The 19341-nt window shown below is 39.5% G+C and overlaps 3 long non-coding RNA genes across 4 annotated transcripts; all 3 read right to left on the bottom strand.

Annotated features, from left to right (window-relative positions):
- Positions 1 to 4619, bottom strand: LOC146688901 (uncharacterized). 2 transcript variants are annotated; one of them, XR_014916201.1, is made up of 3 exons: positions 2250 to 4607; positions 443 to 487; positions 1 to 260 (listed from the first exon to the last, which is right to left on the bottom strand). It is a non-coding gene; the product is annotated as an uncharacterized LOC146688901 (long non-coding RNA). The 2 variants fall into 2 exon arrangements; XR_014916200.1 differs by having other exon boundaries at positions 1 to 487; positions 2250 to 4619.
- A 628-nt stretch (positions 4620 to 5247) lies between these two features.
- LOC146688900 (uncharacterized) lies at positions 5248 to 8254 on the bottom strand. The gene is made up of 2 exons (XR_014916203.1): positions 8184 to 8254; positions 5248 to 7132 (listed from the first exon to the last, which is right to left on the bottom strand). It is a non-coding gene; the product is annotated as an uncharacterized LOC146688900 (long non-coding RNA).
- Positions 8255 to 9403: 1149 nt separating this feature from the next.
- On the bottom strand, positions 9404 to 17786 carry LOC146688899 (uncharacterized). Its single transcript, XR_014916202.1, has 2 exons — positions 17656 to 17786; positions 9404 to 12835 (listed from the first exon to the last, which is right to left on the bottom strand). It is a non-coding gene; the product is annotated as an uncharacterized LOC146688899 (long non-coding RNA).
- Positions 17787 to 19341: the final 1555 nt, after the last annotated feature.

The raw sequence follows: 19341 nt of genomic DNA, 5'->3' as shown, positions 1-19341 counted from the left end.
TAAAATTCTAAAATTTTATTTATAAACACAATGAATAATAGTTAAAAGTCCAGTGTCCCATTTAGGTACAAAGTAAAAACACACAGTCCAAGGCCAGAGCCAGCTATGCCACAAAGCCAGTTGCACTCCACACGTTGTTCACTTCAACAGGGGTAGCAATTGTCCTCTGAGACCCACCACCCTGTAAGTAGAAAGCCAGTGATCACTCCATCCTCTGCAACTCAGCTGCCTTCAGGCTACAGCATATAATAGGCCCTAGCCTGCACAGAGCGACAAAATAAGACAATTCACTATATAATTCACAGCCCATCCATCCCAAACATATCAGATCATTAGAGGTTTTGTCACATTACATACCTGCACTGAGAGACAAAATAAGACTAATGACGCTAAATTTAATTACGGGTCATGGACAGCCTTCATAAATGCTCATATTACTCACCCACACTGAATTCCAGCACAGGTTCATCTGGGTCCTGACTATTTCCTGCAAAATAACACAAACGTCATCAGAACATTAAGTCAGAGAAACAACATTTGGAGCTTTTGTACATGATAAATTATACTGCAGTAGTAAAACAAAGTCAAGCAGCAGTACATTTATTAAAATCACCTTCAGCTGTAATATTTAAACTGATTTAGTGTCAATTTAGATTATGTTTAGATTAAAATGAAACTAGTACCCTTGTAATGTCTTTTTAAATTAGAGGTAAATATTTGTATATTTTTTTACATAATATAATTATATTTACTGGATTTTCTCTCTATTGTAGTTTAATATTATAGCTATTACTTGTTTTTTATTGACTTGTCTTGTTTTTACAATGATTTGCTTTGACTGCAGCCTTTAAAGAAAAGACTATCTGTTCAGTAACTATCCATCAGACTGGGTCCATGTTACCAGTCAAATGGGTAATAATTAAAGTAAGTTTTGAATTACGTATATTTGGGTGTTTAGGTGACACTTTTGCAAAAAAAATTATATAATTAGGTTTAAAAAAACTAAACATGTATGTATTTAAAAACAATAAGTGTGTTAGAATTACTACAGCAACAGGTTGTAGCTCACTGTACTGTTTTTGAGCACAACTTTGGTGCTTTTGCCTCATTTTTAAATCAGTGATCCCAGTAGCACAGTCTAAGCAGAGACCTCAGTGCTTGGCAAACAATCAATAGAATCAATATAATTATTAAAAAGAAACAAAATAAATGCCAACCATATAAAAAACATAAACTTAAAGAAAAAACTAAACTTGATTTTATGTCTTTAGGCTATTGTTAACAGCAAGCATGAGGTTAGTGCATATGTATTATTATTGGAAAGATTACTGCAAAGAAAAAAAAGTTGAACCAGGAGGGGGCGATATTGCTCTTCTTACAATGAGTTACATGCAGGCTATTACTTACCGTGTCACTCACATTTATTTCACAAATTAGCTGAACCCACTTAATTCGATTTAATTGTATTTATGCAGAGCTGAATCACAACAACATTCTCCTCGAGGTGGTATAGATTGTAAGGTAGAAAGTCTACAATTAAAAAGAAAAAACCTCAATACAGTGGGAAGGAACAACTCACTTTTAACAGGAAGCACCCTCTGGCAGAACCACGGTCAGGGAGCAAACTATCAAACTACGAGGTCTTTAAAATAAGGGTTCCACAGTGTCACAGTTTTCTGCATATAGTCGATTAATAAATGTTGAGAAAACAACTAATCGATTCAAATTTTTTATTTGAACAAGTATCAAATTGATTTTCACAGAAGCGTTCAATGGAACAAATACATAAATGGTAAACTGACTGCTTTTTATATAGGGTTTTTGTATTTTGCTCGTGCATTAAAAAGCGCTTTATACAACATGCCTCATTCACCTATTCACCCAAACATTATTACAAGCACCTTTTCTACAATTAAGCTAAACATGCATAAAATGTTAGCAGTGGAGATTTGGCACCTGAAAGGACCCCCTTTGATCCACTCCTAGTTTGAGTCTATTTACATTTAAATACTGATACTTCAATTTTGCCTTGGTTTGAGCTCCATAAAGCAGGCAAACCAGAATTAATCACAGAAGGCAAAAACACTGAAACTACGTTTTAAGCTGCGAGCCAAACAAACCAAAGGTAACCGTGTTTTGAAAAGAGCTATGAAGAGAAACAGACAGACTACTGTAATTTCTCAATAAAATGTCGCTTATTATCGCTCACTCTCAAGAACAAAAACGTGAGTAATTTTCCAGTAGCTCACCATATTTGGGATCTTCTAACATCCACACTTCATGTTTAAACGGTGGTGCGGAGGCGGTGTACCGTCGCAGGACGGATGTAGCATTCAGCGCGGTGTGCCTTTTTTTCAGTTGCTAAGCAACAGATTTGTCCCGCCCCCTTTCGTTATGACGAGCCGGGCCAGTCCTTTGACTGGTGACGTTACAATGAAACCGACCTTATATATAGACCTGGCTGTTCAGTTGAAACGCATTCATACAGCGGGACAGCAGCGCTTTAAACGTTCAAACACGGAGTTTAACACAAAACAACATTTTAGGCATAAAAAACAAAAAAGTGAAATGGCAAGCTCAAACTGTAACACAATGACAAATGATGAAACAGTTCAGACCAATCGGGATAATTCTACAGTACATGCTTTAGTATCCCTCTTGAATAACTTGTTCAGTGATTTTTCGTACAAGCAGTGGGAAGAGCTTACCTCAGGCTATCCGGATTGCTCCACCGCTAAGCGGCTTGCAGGTTTTGTAGAGGACGTAATGGACCTGTGTGAACAGTCAGGAGCAGTATCACCACTGAGGTCTTCCCAGAACTCCCCTGTACATCAAAACTGTTCTGTCCACACCACCACTGGCAAAACGTTTTTGTCACCTGTGAAATTTTTGGACGATTCTGCTGAGCAGGAGTTTGATACAGCACAGAATATAGATGCTAACAGCCAAGAAACAGCTAACACAGAAGAACGCTGTCAAAATGCTGACCAACACAGTGCTGCAAAAGCAGAAAACAATCCAATTCCAGATCCCCAGCAGCAGAAATCCTGTGTTGAACATGAAGCCAGCATCCCACCGTTAACAAACATAAGTCAAACGGAGTCATATAAAAAGATACAGAATCACAGATCTTCTGTAGACTGTGAGCCACCTGAAAACACCTTGTTAGAGACATTAATTCAGGCTGTGCTTTCAAAGCTTGGTAAACTTTTAAAGTGCCCTCATTCTCACCAAAAACGTTTGTTGGATCTACTCTTGGACAAATTCAAGTGGATGGATTTGCATTTAGACCGAAAAGTGCAGAATTATTTTGACTGCATTGCTAATGCCATTTTCACTGATATTTGTGACAAATTACATAAATTGTCACTAATATCATTGGGGAGGAGTGGGGAGGAGGATTCAATGAATTTAATGGGACAACCAATGTTTAATATCATAACTACTTCAGTATTCCAAGAACACCTGTTGGCAGTAACAATTATCGATAGACTGGAATCATATGAAAAGAAAGAAAGATGCAGACTTTCAGTGGAAAGCTTTGTGGAAGGACTGATTTCCCGGGTTGCAAAAAAATCAGGCACAGTCTTCATCATTGAAGATGCTGAAGCTATCTCCAACCGGCTTACCATGAAAATCTGGACTGAAATCAGGGCAGAATACGACAAAATCCCCCCAGAGAAGTTCAAGAAACTCAGCGAGAGGGTTTTCAAATCCCTCTGTAAAAGATGGAAGCATGCAGCGGTTATTGTGACATTCTGGCAATTAAACGTCCAAGATCTTGATGAAGATATTGTTAAAACTTTCAAAAGAAAGATATTCACAGAACCAAGTTGCATATCTAAGTGCTTCTCATCGGTGCGTGCATTTTTTGGGAGGTTTAAGGGAGGAAACAAAGTTTCCCCTTTATAGTGACATCGTGATATCAACAGCAAGATATTTTCTAAAACTCACTGGACACTTTAAATTAGCTAGTTTTACATTTAGATCAGATCAAGTCATTTTTGAAATCCCCAGGAATGGTCGCGGCAGATGGCCACCCCGCCCTGAGCCTGGTTCTGTCGAAGGTTTCTTCCTCTTAAAAGGGAGTTTTTCCTTCCCACTGTCGCCTCGTGCTTGCTCAGAGGGGTTTGTTCTTTTGGGGTTTTCTTTTTAATACTGTAAGTTGTTACCTTACAGTGTGAAGCACCTTGAAAACACCATTGTTTCCTTTGGTGCTATACAGATTGAAGTGACTTGCACTGACAACATAACTAAGCTGGGACTTTAATTTAACATCAATAAAATTATAAAAATATTACATCTTGATTTCTGCTTGTTTTCATTGTCTGTGACTTAATGAATACAAATGTGTAATTTAACAGATTTTTTCTTTATGTTAGTCTGACCGGTGATTCCACGTTGGCCTTAGGTGTTGGCGCGGATACGCTGCAGCCCCTGAGCCATTAATGGCCCAGCACACTACAGTAAAAACAAAACAACAGCCATCTCTCCAACTAGGAAAGGAAAATAATAAACTGCCTCCTTGGAGGCAACCTGACTCAAAACAGTTGCAGTCCAACTCAGACCGACTGCAATCACTCTCAGGCAGATTGATGAAGATCTGCAAATAACTGTTGTCTAATTTATAAATGCAGACAGATTGCCAACACGTCTGTTTACAATAGAGGACTGTACTTACATGGTTGCAAACTGGTTGTTGTCTTGCTTATATGAAAACATTGCTTTGGAGCAATGAAACTCAAACACATTCATTTTTAAAATGCCTCAAAATGAAATTTTGAAATATTTGGCTTTATGCTTTGAAAGTGCCGTTGTGAGTGGGAGTGTGAAATCCTTACTTGATGTGTTCCCTTTGCCTTTACTGTTTTCAGTTTTATTTGTCATATGCAAGTTAGCACAGGGTCAACATTGCAATGAAATGTGTTTGACGAGCAGCAGTCACTCAGCAGCATGGTACAGTAGAAATATAATAAAATAAAAAATAGAAAAATAGTAAAGAGCAAAATATTAGAGAGACGTGGTAAAAGAGAAAAGATGACTAAATATATATGTATCTATAAATATAAATATATGTACACTAGTGATTAAATAAGAAAATCTTGAAAAGAAATATGACGGGAGGCCAAATGGGATGTTGCACAGGAATGAGCAGCAGAAAATTACAGTATTACTCAGACTTTTAATAGTCATATTGTCAGTTTTGGCCGACGGTCATGGGTCACTTCCACTAAAATAGCACGAGACTGGAGTAAAATGTACTTTATTAATGAGAACACATGGTGATACAGCAAAGAATCCAACCCTTCTGAAAAGCAAATGGCTTCCTGTTATACTCTACCTGATTCAGGTGAGCATCTGGAATAGACCAAGTCTGGGGGTCAGCAAACCAAAGGAAAACAAAACCCTCCCCATAAGAAAACCACTACAATATAACCAACACGATATAGCACATCATAGACATATGAAGATTTGGAACAAGTCCTATAAATAATTCCATAACATATAAACTTCAGTCTCTTCTATATACATTAAAACAGCGGTCCCCAACCTTTTTTGCGCCACGGACCGGTTTATGCCCGACAATATTTTCATGGACCGGCCTTTAAGGTGTCACAGATAAATACAACAAAATAAAACTAGTACCGGTACCGGAAAAAAAGAAGATTTATTCATAACACACGTGAAAGACCCAGGAAAACAGAATTAACGATAAAAACGATAACAAAATAACGATAAAAACTCTGAAAACCATACATTTCACACCCGAGCCTCATCTCTCGACCAAACGACGGTCCGTGGCCCGGCGGTTGGGGACCGCTGCATTAAAACACCTTAACCACACAGTTAGGTTTCAGCCCTCGCTGACTCAGAACAAAGTAAGACAATCAGAGTTCGATTGGTTTTTACTTGTGCAGGGGAAGCCTGGTCAGATTCTCAGAGTTGCAAGCTCTACACCCAAACTCAGACAACTCCAACTCCAGCCTTTTATTGAATGAAAACAGTTACACAACCGCCCATTGTAAACCCCATATGTTGTGTGGTAAAAGCTAAGGCACTGTGTGTGTGTGTGTGTGTGTGTGTGTGTGTGTGTGTGTGTGTGTGTGTGTGTGTGTGTGAGAGAGAGAGAGTGTATGTGTGTCTGTATACGTGACTTCCTGGTTACAAACGTTTTAACCACATCTCTAGTCATAAAAGGGTATCTCCCCTCAACCTCGTATATGGCTTAACCTATTTAACAGTCCACCATTTACATGGTGAGCCCATACTGTAAAGGGCAGGAAGTGAACATTCCTTACCAAATAAGGAAACCAGAATCTTACATAGATTGTGCCTGCAGTTGAAAACTATAGCTAGTAACATCCCCAACATCCTACATGTGGGGGAGGAACAGAAAAATATCTGAACATACAGTTCAAGACAAGGTCCAAGCACAATAATGACAACTTTTAACAAAATCACTCCAACACACACTCCCCTAGCCTGGCACATTGGTTTGCTCCAGGAGCTCATAAGCAGGTGATTGAGCTGCTTTTACTCTTTACAAAGTGAGTACTGTTAACACTTCTCTTTTTACATATACAACTAATTTAGGTTACAGACAAATGTTTAAATGTGAACAGCTCTAACACGGGTTCTTTTCCTGACACAGGTAGGATGGCCAGTCCCCCTGTCTCTTCACCTTTCACGAGTCACTTAAATAACAACCCAAAAAACCTAATAAAGATCACAATCAACCAGTGTGTGTTTTTCTTCATTATGGTTTTTAAATACAAATCAGTCAGTCAATTAATAAAAATACAAGTAAGGGTAATGGAACCCCTGGTCTCCATTACACACATAAATACCATAAAGACACTAAGTCGTAGAGCTCTGAACTCCTTGCTTTTATGATATTTACACTTCTTCTTGGCCTTCTCCTTCACTCTGAGTCACTGCAGGATAAACGCATCAGCTCAGACATTCAATAATTAAAATATGTGTAGGTGACCGTTTGGCAGAAGACGATGTCGAGGCGGTACTGCAGTGACACGTCCGTGGCTATCGTCGGGGCGGTGTCCTGCATCAGCAGGAAGTCCATAGACTTCTTGGCTTTGTTGCTCATCGTGGCTCTGTAGTCCGTGGGCGTGGCCTGCAAAAAGTGTAAATAAACCATCAGAGACCAAACACAAATATGCCTTCCAACCACTAGTTTAGACAACATCTTGCAAAGAGTGTGTATTTCAGAGTGCAGTTGTTTTTAAATTTGACAGAAACAGAAAAAAAGACGGAACAGAAGGACAACAGGGAAAGCAGAAGCACCGACACACTGAAATCTTTTAGGGTCAAGCTCCAGAACTAGCCACAAATCCTGCTGGAAAGAACCTAAAAATACTTAAAAATACTTGCAGAGATCTAATGGAGCCGTTAACTCAAAAGCCTGGTGTCAGGCATGTTCTTTAATAAATAAGAAACGAGCTGATATGTTACAGACCCCAGTCTTTACGTAAAGAAAAAGCTGACATTTAGAGCGGTCTCGCAGCAGATTTTAAAACAGTGACACTGATTTGTGGGGTTTTTGTGCACAAATTTGAACCTTTTTGTTTTATCCATGTCCTTGAACACAGCTTGTGACTTGGGCGCTTTCATATGTACCGATTCATTTAGGTTTGTGCACTGAGGCCAGATTTAGGTATTAAAAACGAGTCAGTCATAACACTTCTTACATTAGTTAAAAAGCTGAGCTTACACTAAACCAACATTTAAATTTCCCCTTGTGGGACTAATAAAGGTATATCATATCATATCATATCATATCATATCATTACTACAGTATTGCTGCAACATTGTAAAGACAAAGATGACACACGGACCAGACATAAAACACTGAACACTTTTTAAAGAAGAGTCATTTAAGAGTATTTTCTCTAGAATAAAGTCGGCTGATATGGTGAAGGAAAAATCTGCTCACGAATCCTCCAACTTCTTAAAAGTAAGGAGTGACCTGAGCTGGAAATCAACATGAGAGGGATGACTCAAGAAGAAGAAGAAGCAACAAGAAAAGAAAAACAGAGTTCAGAGTCTAGTTAAGATATTAAGCTGTATCCACAATGTGTGCCAAGAAACTAAGCTTGTCTGTTCTCATGCTAAAGAAATAAAAAATCTGGAATCAGAAAACAGCCAATAACTGCTGATCAACTCACCCACTCCTCTTCGTGCCAGTCCACGTGCAGTGACGACTGGCTGTTGTGACCGGTGTACTTTGCTCTCAGCGTATCCTGGTCATTGCGGAGCACTACTTGTTCAGACTCAGTGGAAGGAGAAGCTTTGGTTGCGATGTACTCGCCCCGTACTGCGTTCAGGGCCTAAATAGCTGAAGCTAGCAGCTTGCAGCCGCACACTGTCACCAGCTGACGGGTCTGAAAGGAAGAGGGTATGAATGAAATATGAAGCGTCCCCACGTAACGTCAAACACTTTTAGTACCTTGTCAGCCAGACTGGCGAGCGATTGGTCTTTGGCAGCTTGAGATAGCCTCTGCATAATAGCTGACCTGAGTCTTCTGCGTGTTGACGTGGGCGATGATCTCTTTGGCTCGGACAGTGTCCTGGGGTATGTGGATGATGACTGAGCTGGAGAGGGCGCTACTGCAGGGAACAAAGACACACAGACACGTCTTTATCCAAGCTGGGACTGAGGATACTCTTACACTCACCAGCCACTTTATTAGGTACATGTGTTCAAAAGCTTGTGGCAGCAATTTAGTGCATTTAGTCAAATAAAGACAATAGAGTGGCCTGCAGGTGTATATTTTTGTAATGTTTCTGTCTTATGCCTGAAATATGCTTCAGCAGGAAATATATGCTGTAACTGGAAACAACAGTGTGGAATGGACCGGTTTAGTGTTAAGAGGTGTTACATCTGAAGTTAGAACGTAAATTTCCTGCAGAAATCTAAATCAAGCTTCAGAGGTACTGTTCCAAAAATATAGGGAGGGACGTTACCCACCAGATGTAAAAACAAACACTGTCTGCATGCACATGCCTGCTCTCAACGAGCCTAATCGTGGCTTAGAAAAAACAAGGAGGAGCCGACTGCCGGGGACGGAGAGCGATACCACTCGCTTCACAAATTCAGACCATCTGTGTAGAAGAATTTTAGAAACGTCTCATTAATATTGTCAGGATTTGACTTGTTTTTGATAGACTTTAAAATGACTGAATTTATACAATGAGCAGTATTCATATACAACTTTGTGACAAAGGATTTGCTCATTTTAAGGTAACACACATTTTAGTTCTATATTAGTGAACACATCACCGATGCGCTACGTGCCCTTTTTTCCTTGCATTAACATGATAAGCTGTGCAAAACCCCATTCTTCCAGCTTAAAACTGAAAATACTTTGTTGTACAAATCTTAAGGATAAGATAAGAAGAACTTTATTTATCCCGAGGGAAATTCTTTAGTCATACACATACTCAATGCAGCAAGAGAGACAGAGGAACAGAGGAATAAGATATACCATATATACAATAAGAATACTACTATTACAGTAATATACAGTAGGATAGTGCAAAATACAATATCAAATAACTCTAATGAAGTTAGTTCAGTCAAATGAAAACAAGCAAAGCAGTGCAAGGACTCACCATTCCTCCTCATTTACGCTGATTGGAAAAGTAACAAAAGCAAAATTAAGAGGAAGCCATAAAATGGGAACTGAAGTATTAATGCAGAAATTGAAGAAACAAGATGACCAAAAACGACTGTTTAAATACAAATCACAAGACGAATAAAGCAAAATATAAAAACCCAAAACAGGAGCAGAGGTCATCGCTATGCCATTGCATTTGTCCCTAACCACCAGAATCCCTCACGTTAACTTTTATCAAGTGGAAAAAAGTGAAGCTGGCGTTCATCCTCCAGCTTCACTGTGCTAATGTTATGCTAACAAACCTGTGTCGCTAGCAATCATGTAGCACAACATTATATACCAGGTAGTCCAACTTCAGTAACCCTGCAAACGCCACTGCTGTTTACTTTTCTGTCTTCATTTATGTTGGAAGTGGTAGCAGAGCTGTACGTTTTAATTAGTTTAAAAAATCTCTCAGTCAGAACATGGTATGAAATGTTTAGGTGGAAACTAGCAAGCTAACTTCCTGTTAACTTGTAACTCCGTTAAATTTAATAAATTCTGTTTTCATTGATGCATGGATGTTAAACTTAATTGTTACACCTGGTAAAGCAGCAAGGTTGATGATTTTATTAAAGATGAAAGAATTTAGACCGTTTTTAACTCTCAGTGTTCATCCGACTTTGGGAGCTGAAGCCCACGGAGTTTTGGACCCAGATTACTCCATGAAGCTCCTCACTACGGCAGCCGTAATGCTCTGACAATCCATCAAGCAGTGCAGCTTACCAAAGTAGTACTAAAACATTTTTTAACAGATGTCTGCACGCCAAAATCGGTTCGAGGTCAGTAAGCACAACCAGAATTCATACATAGGCACTCTTTCGATTTTTGAGAAAATTAATTAAGTGTGCCATATAGTGTGGAAAATATGTTATACAGAAGAAAAGAATATTTCCCGATATATATCATTACCGCATGTGCTTCAAATTATACAGCGATATGGATTTTAGGCCATATCGCCCAGCCCTAATGTGACGCCCGACTTTACTCTCAACTTACTGTTTCTTTGCTTCCTCAAACTTCTGGATGAGCTTCCTCAGAACGCCATTTTTAGAAACCCTGGCAGTGAGAGGCCGGTGCTCCGACAGTTACGACATCATATGTCTGTTCTGGAAAGACAAACGAGGATGTTTTAGAGGCACAAAAAGAAGTATGTGTGATCACAAGAAGATTTTTTTAAAATCATATGTATTTGTGTCTAAACCAAAACCCATTTCCCCTGTCCAAATCACGTTTTATGTTTTTAAACCCACTTTGCACAGAGAGGCATGTTTTGAAAAATTATTCTTACAAACGGGGAATGAAACAACTACGCTTAAAATAAAGATGGTATTAGTTTATTTTGTTCCAACCTGTAATTTATTGTAGTTTACTTTTATTTGTTTGCTTTTGGTTTTTTAAAGGTTTGAGGTGTGAAAGAAACTGCAGTGGAGTTTGAAAACAATAAATGGCTGTGTGTGGTTTGAGAATGTGTTTGTGCCGGGGGGCTGCGAAGATTTTCTTGTAAAACAAACAGGGGCCTAGCAAAAAAAAAAAAAAAAAAAAAGGTTTGGAAACCACTGGTTTAATGTAACATCCTTTTATTTATCCTCCCTGTCCTATATATCCACGTTCAAAGTCATGGGTTTGGTCAATCTAAGGAGAGAAACTTAGACCTCCCTTTTGCCAGCCACCTCTTCCAGCTCATCTGGGGGAAAACTGAATTATTTCCAAGCCAACTGTGAAATGTAATCTCTCCACCGAGCCCTCAGTTTGCCCTGGGGCCTCCTACCTCCAGGACATGCCTAAAACACCTCATGCAGGTGGTGTCCAGAAGGCATCCAAATCACATGCCAGAATCACATCAGCTGCCTCCTTTCGATGTGAAGGAGCAGTGTCTCTAATCCAAATGCCTCCCCAATGACTGAACTCTTCATCCTAACACAAAGGCAAAGGCTGCCTACCCTTCAGAGAAGGGTTATTTTGTCACTTATATCTGCCATCTCATTCTTTCTGTCACTATCTAAAGCTCACGACCATAGTTGATGGTGGGGAGGTAGATTGACAGATAAATCAACAGCTTCACTTTTATGCTTAACTCTTATTTCAAAACAACAGAGCCCCAATCTGTCTGTCAACCTCCCGCTCTGTTCTCCCTTCATTTGTGAATAATTCAATTCAATTCAATTTTATTTATATAGCGCCAAATCACAACAAAAGTCGCCTCAAGGCGCTACAGAGAAAAACCCAACAATCATATGACCCCCTATGAGCACTTTGGCGACAGTGGGAAGGAAAAACTCCCTTTTAACAGGAAGAAACCTCCGGCAGAACCAGGCTCAGGGAGGGGCGGCCATCTGCTGCGACCGGTTGGGGTCAGAGAAGGAAGACAGGATAAAAGACATGCTGTGGAAGAGAGACAGAGGTTAATAACAGATATGATTCAATGCAGAGAGGTCTATTAATACATAGTGAGTGAGAAATGTGACTGGAAAGGAAAAACTCAATGCATCATGGGAATCCCCCGGCAGCCTACGTCTATTGCAGCATAACTAAGGGAGGATTCAGGATCACCTGGTCCAGCCCTAACTATATGCTTTAGCAAAAAGGAAAGTTTTAAGCCTAATCTTGAAAGTAGAGATAGTGTCTGTCTCCCGAATCCAAACTGGAAGCTGGTTCCACAGAAGAGGGGCCTGAAAACTGAAGGCTCTGCCTCCCATTCTACTTTTAAATACTCTAGGAACAACAAGTAGGCCTGCAGAGCGAGAGCGAAGTGCTCTAATAGGGTGATATGGTACTACAAGGTCATTAAGATAAGATGGGGCCTGATTATTTAAGACCTTGTATGTGAGGAGCAGGATTTTGAATTCAATTCTGGATTTAACAGGAAGCCAATAATAAGACCTTGAGGTACCAAAATTCTCCATTTGATGCAGCGAGTCATCCCTGACCTGCAGACAGGACTCTGCTCTTTCTTTGCTGAAGACCACGGCCCTTGACTTGAAGGTGCTCACTGTCCTTCCTGCAACTTCACTCTTTGATGCAAACCATCCCAGTTTACATCTAAGGCTGTCTGGGAACGTTTAGAGACAGGACACTCTCAGCCATCTGCTCCAGCACTCGTAGGTGGTTCCCATCAGTGGTTGGGAAGCGGCACATCCTCGACATCATGCCGCCAAACACTGAAGAAACACAAAATTCAGTTAGCTGGGATTAGATGAAGACAGATCTGACCAACGTTTTTCTCTGTGGACTGCCACTCAATCTCCGAGGTAAACAGACACCTCCCATTCACCGGGGACAATCAATTTAACTCAACCTTTTCAGGATATGTGACTGGAAGAGTTAATGAAGCTCTGTAAAATTGTCCACTTCTTTGTAAATGAACCGTCCCATGTTGTGTAGCTCTCTGGATTTTGTACTTATTGGCCTACATATTTATTTAAAATAACAACAGCGTGAATATCAAAAACTGTTAACATTGCTTTAAAGTTCTCATCTAGTTTATATTTACCTATAAAACCAGATGAGATGACATTGATAATATAACAGCAGTTTTCTCTGCTGAGTTGATGTTGCTGATCAGTGGCTGGACGACAAAAACAAAACATAATCAGAATCAGAAAAATGTATTAATCCCTAAAGAAATGATGTGGTTACACAATGATAATAACATCATAAATGTTGCTTTGGCTCATTGACCTCAGGTATTTGAATTTCTCCACCTATATTACTTCTACTTCCTGCAGCATCTCTGTTAAATCTGTCTCCCTCTCATTCACACAACATCTCTCCAGAACACTCCTCCACCGCTACAGGCCGTCTTTCACCTGTTTCTTAATGTTGTCCACAAACATAATAGACCAGAGACTCCTGCCTGACCTCAACTGTCAACATACCCATCATCATAAAAATGAGAACAAAATAAAGAGCATAGATTCCTTTCAATATTTTGGATTTCTTTTCTTTTGACAGAGGAAAAATTCAAAATAAGATGAACAGTAAAAACAGGTAATAAATAATAAAAATAGAAGCTAAGGAAGATCTTCGGAACACAAATTTGAAACTCAAACACAACTCAAAACTCTAGGACCATGGCACTGAATCCTGTGTGCTGTTTAGCAATAGTTTTAGTTGTATGTTTTCTATCCAGCCTTTTCTTAGAGCAACTGCTCATATCCATAGCAAAGAACTCCTGGTACCAATTATATTTTCATTTAAAAAAAGGAAAAATAAGTGTATTATAATGTAGCTGGGCACTGTCCCAAAAACTGGTGTTTCTTTAAAGATAAAAAGGCCCAGTTTGCATAGAAAATCTTATTTACTCATTTTTGTTGTTTGAGCTTAGTTGTTGTTTGAGCTTAGTTGTTGTTGTTTCGGAGGCAAATTGAATGCAATAGTTTGATCAGTTATACTTTGAGGATCTGTTTGGGTTTAAGTGATGGGAAATGTCTGTATTTGTTGAGTATCTATAATCATTTACTCACAAATCAATAAATCTGAGTTTGTAATTCCTGGCATTTCAAAGCAAGTCAGTCCAATATTACATTACAAAATATCAATTTTTTTTTTTATATAAAAGATTGCACATGCACACCCACACAATAATTTGTAACCATCAATATAGGCTGATAATTCTTATCATAAAGCTAGCACACAGTTGCAGACTTTTAAACAATATGGTCTTCAAGACACCATAGGGAAAGCTTAAACTGTTTGATTATAAATTTAAATGTACAAAAAAGGCAGTCTGAAAATCAAGTATAAACATTTAAAAACAATTTTACAAATGGACAAAGTACAAAAAGAGCAACAGTCACTCAAAATGAAGAGAAGCAATGTCTGAGGAAGTGGTTCGTAAATAGGAAAAAGGTGTTCATCAGTTTACTGTAGGTGCAGATGGCGGTCTGGCCGAGAATTGTACAGAAAGCATCAGAATGTTTTGCATACATTCTTGTTTGTTTGTTTTTCTTCTTTGTTTTTGGCAGTTTCAGTTCAACTCTTGTGTATAGAAAATAGTCTAGATTTAAACGGCATGGGAGGATGAAATGGGAAACTGAATGATGTAAGGTAGGAGGAGGTGGACTGTTCCATTTCACACACAAGGATGGACATCTGCACAATCCCTTAGGGCAGCTTTGAAAATGCATTGGCCTTCAATTCATTGTACATTCACTACTCTACATTAAGGTGTAGATATATATATAGATATATCAATATACAGTACTTGTATCCTGCACCAACATAAAGTGGGACACTGAACAGGCATCACTGACGGATTGGCTTGAAGTATTTCAGATCAAATATATTTTGGGTTAGGAGGGGTAGCATAGAGGTAGCCTTGTGTCTCACTGTTTACTACTGTGAAGTCATCAAACCTGTAGCATTTAGTGAAGCTCAGAAGTGTTGCATGTTAGAAATCCACCGCACTGATATTAATCTTTAATAGGGCTGAAAAAATTTGAGAGCAAAGAAAACCACTGCTGTTTAATGCCCTCCGCTACCTTAGTTTAATTGGTCACATGACTGCATCACATGACTAAAATGTGTCATCGTTTTCAAGGCTCCGGTTCGATGGCCACAATGTGACACAAAAACTGTGTTTTCAAATCTATCCGCTTTGGAGAGCGTTTTCAAAACGCTGCGTTTTCCTTGACCGAAAACACCGTCTCAGTGTGGACGGGAGGCCAAAACGGAGAGAAAACGATGTGTCTTCAAACAAAACTGTATTAGTGTGGACATGGCCTGACTCTGACTCAGGCATCCTTTCCTTTAATGTTGGTTTAATGGCCATGAATTCCAACATGAACAATAATGATGTTGCCAATGAGATAGCATGAACTCATTAAAAAAGCATGTACTGAGGTCACAGTGTAGGTCAAGTGAGAAGTATGGTCATTTTCCTGCGAGACAATCAAACTTCTTTTTGAATCCAGAGGAGGCACCAATGCTCTCCTTGGCTTGAGTTCAATAAAGACTAAATATCAAAAGGGCCACAAATGCAGTGTCTACTGTGGAGCAGTTGCACTGGATTGCACGAGCTGTAGTTACAGGTGTGGAATGAATCGGCAATGCATTGTCAAAAGAAGAAGCCTAAGGGGATGGATCACTCTGAATCTATTTAATCTGGGTTTTGTCAAGCCTATCCCAAGCCCTTTCACCAACCACAACATTTTTCAATTAAAGCAAGGAAAGAAAGTTTGTATGTAACTGTAGCTGTGTCCATTTTGATGGGATGGGACACTTAACAAATATTTGTTTTCACTCAATTCTGGTCGCTGGGGTTTGGATCTTTTGTGTCTCTAATGGTCAGTGTTTGATTTTTCAACAGGTAAAATTAAATATATGTTACAGATAGTTTTCTGCCTTTAAATATGGCAGCATTTCGGAGCTATTACAACAAATTGCAACCACAACTCCAGCTTGACATACTTACATTGTTTTTCTTTTTCTTTTTTAAACATTTATCTCTTGGATCGTTTTCAGACTGCAGCTCAGCCAAAAGTGGCCCAGTCTGTCCGTGAAACTGCTAATCCCGACTGGCTGTCTGACTGGCATGTCTCTTTGGAGAGAGCAATGCTGGTTTACTCACAGACAAATATTTCATTACACAAAAAAGCAGTTAGGGGGTCTTCATTAACAGAGACAGAAGGATTTGTTTTACAGGATTACCCCATTTGCACTTTTTTAATTACAGCACAGGCCCACAGAACCACCTGGTTTGGGATGATAAAGGAGGCGAAGAGGAGAAACTGAGGCTGATTAGACCAGGATTCAGGATTTGTGAATATATTAAATTACATTTGGGGTGAGATCCAGCAAAGTCCTAATCACAACAGGAAGACTGTAGGGTTCCACATCTGGCTTCAAAGACTTTGACTGAAATTTCTGTTGGCATATAAACAGAAGGAAACATGGCTATTACCTGTGGAAGGGTTAAACCAAAACCATCTTTGAATCCTTCTTCTGTGAGGTTACACAGCTACATATATACAGAATGGTGTTCTGGTAGAGTAGGTGCCTCGGTGCGTGGGAACTAGAAAATACAACAAATGGATTTTGTCATGCTGTGTAAATAAAGCCAAAGCCAGATTCAGTTAATGGAGCATACACTGCAATCACTAAGCATGGGTGTTGGTAACACAAAGATATTTACAGTGAAAGACTGAAAACAATAAAAGCTTCATATAACACTGGAGTCGTGGTCCACCAGTACAGGACGACAGCTGGACATATAAACAGATCCTTCCTCAAGCGATACTCAGGCTTCCATAAGGTTATAAGGAAATCTGCTCATGTATGATGCAGAATGATTGTAGTTCATTCTTTAAGTGTAGGATGTGGATACAAGTAGAAAGGACTTGTTTGCTGGGTGACAGATGAAAGGGGAAAAGCTTTGATAGCATGGCAAAGAGTTAAGGTTGCTCTGTTTTCATCTGAAGGCGGAGTCCCATTAAACTAACCAAATGACTGAAACGCAGAAGACATTAGGTCATTAGGTAATAAATTGAATAAAATGAATTTGCATCACGATTTTCCATTTTTGCTCCGGATGGAGCAGCAGGAGACGCCTCCACAAAGATCTCTTTGATGAAGAAAGTCTAATTTAATTTTGACAGTAATTTGGCTGTAATAACAATCAGTCACTGCTGTAAGATATAAAAAAAAATGTAATCATGAAATATGTAAATTAACACTGATGCAGCATCAACCTTAGTTTACTAGTCATGGTAAGGTGACTTATGGGAGGTATGAGGCTGCATGTCAGTGGTTGTGTTACATCACTGATAATTTATGGGACAGGGGTGGGATTAAATAAGTGTATACTTCTTCCCACTCCCTTTCAACATGTAAATTAATCAGAATGTTTTTTTGTATGTAATTTGTATAGTATTTTTTTCTCTCTTATTTCTTTTCTAAATGTACTTGTATATTGTTCACATGTTGAAATAAATTACCAATCAATCAATCAATCAATCAATCATTGCATGAGTGTCCTTACCGCAGCACTCTTCCCAGCTGGCCCTGGGTCGCCTCAAACCACTTGGAGGGAATGTTTTGGGTACAGCTGCTCCTCATACTCCTCTTTGCCTCAGACAACAGCATCATCGTGTTAAGGAAAAAAGACATCATCATTTATCTGATGTTTAGGTCTCATCAGAAAGATGAAGGGAGCAGCAATGTTTCAGGGTTGGTGCTAACTTCCAGTTCAACTTATGACACACTGTGGCTCATATTTAGGCTCATAATTTAACTGTGGAAACAGTAATTAGCACAACAGGACCATTGTAAGACAAAATGTGACACTTGATACCACTTTCTCAAGAACTCTAAGCACCAATTACATTTGATAACATGGAAGTGCAGAGGAGAGATCCTCCACGACTAACCTGATTTTCTGTCTCGATGACCATGGCGCCGAGGTGATTACTCAATTGTAAAAACAGAAGTAATTTTAGACATAAATAACCTCTGAGTTCCAGCTGACATGAACTCATTGGCAGCTTCTGAGCTTGAGCCTCGGAGTCTCTGGGCAGCCATCCATCAGCAGACAGGAAACGCTCCAGGGACAAACTAGCTGGACCCAGTCTGGTCCAGCAGACTTGCCTGAGTGAAGTCTCCTCATTTGCATCTCAACCTGGTATTGAGTGAAGGTGATGGGTGGGGGAGGGGTGTCAGGAATCTCACAGGAGGCAACATGTGAAGAGAGAGGCTGGCACAGTATACGTACAGCCATCCCATCACTTACATAACTCGGGTTGCGGGGGAGCCTATTCCTCTATTCATCGCTAACAGGCCCCTACTGTGCAGACACAATTTCCCAAAATGTCAAACTGTTTCTTTTAGAATCAAGAAAAAAAGAGGACAGACATCCATTCAAGCCTTTATCTCCAGGAAAAGGGAGACCTATCATAATCACACATCTGATCTCCACGGTGATCCTGCACATTCGGCTCAAGGTCCCTTTCAAGTCCATGTACCCAAAACGCACTCGTTGCTTTTAATCCAAACCAAGGCTTTTCCACAAAAGCGGTTTTGTTGGGACTGCAGTAATGCGTTTGTCACTGATGCAAGAACAGATAAAAAAAGGAGCGTTTTCCAGAACACTGAGCTGTACAGTTGTATCACACCCAGACATGCTAACCATACAAACATGCATATTTTTTGTTGCCACACATTTTCACCTGACATAAAAACACCTGCTGCCCACTGTTTGTCTTTTGAAATGAAGGCTAATGTTGCAGCCCAGACAATGGTGTTGCAAATAACACATTTACAGTCTCTGACTGAAGTTTTGCTACACAGCTAGAAATCTGAGGAACAGCTAAAACTGCTTTGAGTATTATGGTGAGTGTTCCCTTTTATGGCACTTGCATTGCTCCACCATGATTACATGCTGCTGAAGCATTAACTATCCCCACAGAGAGTGGGTTGATTTCTGTGCAATCAGACTTTAAGAAAAATACTGGGTGGTCTATCCCATGGTCAAATGATTCATTGCACATGTCAGGGGTATCACACATAAGAATCGGAATCAGCCTGGCAAAGACTCTAATCCGGCTCACTGGTTGGCTTTGGAAAATAGGAAGGAAGACATGAATTTTGGACATTTAACTGTATTTTCAAAACAGGTTTTACAGTTTTTCTTACTGATAAAGACCTCCTCTATAGCCATCTTTACTACACC

This window comes from Copadichromis virginalis, linkage group LG17 (assembly GCF_057382275.1).
Source record: "Copadichromis virginalis isolate Kocher_CV1m ecotype Utaka linkage group LG17, C_Virginalis_male_GT1.1, whole genome shotgun sequence".
Classification (NCBI taxonomy): Eukaryota; Metazoa; Chordata; class Actinopteri; order Cichliformes; family Cichlidae; genus Copadichromis; species Copadichromis virginalis.
Note: the sequence above shows the minus strand (reverse complement) of the source record. Positions and strands in the feature narration are given on the sequence as shown.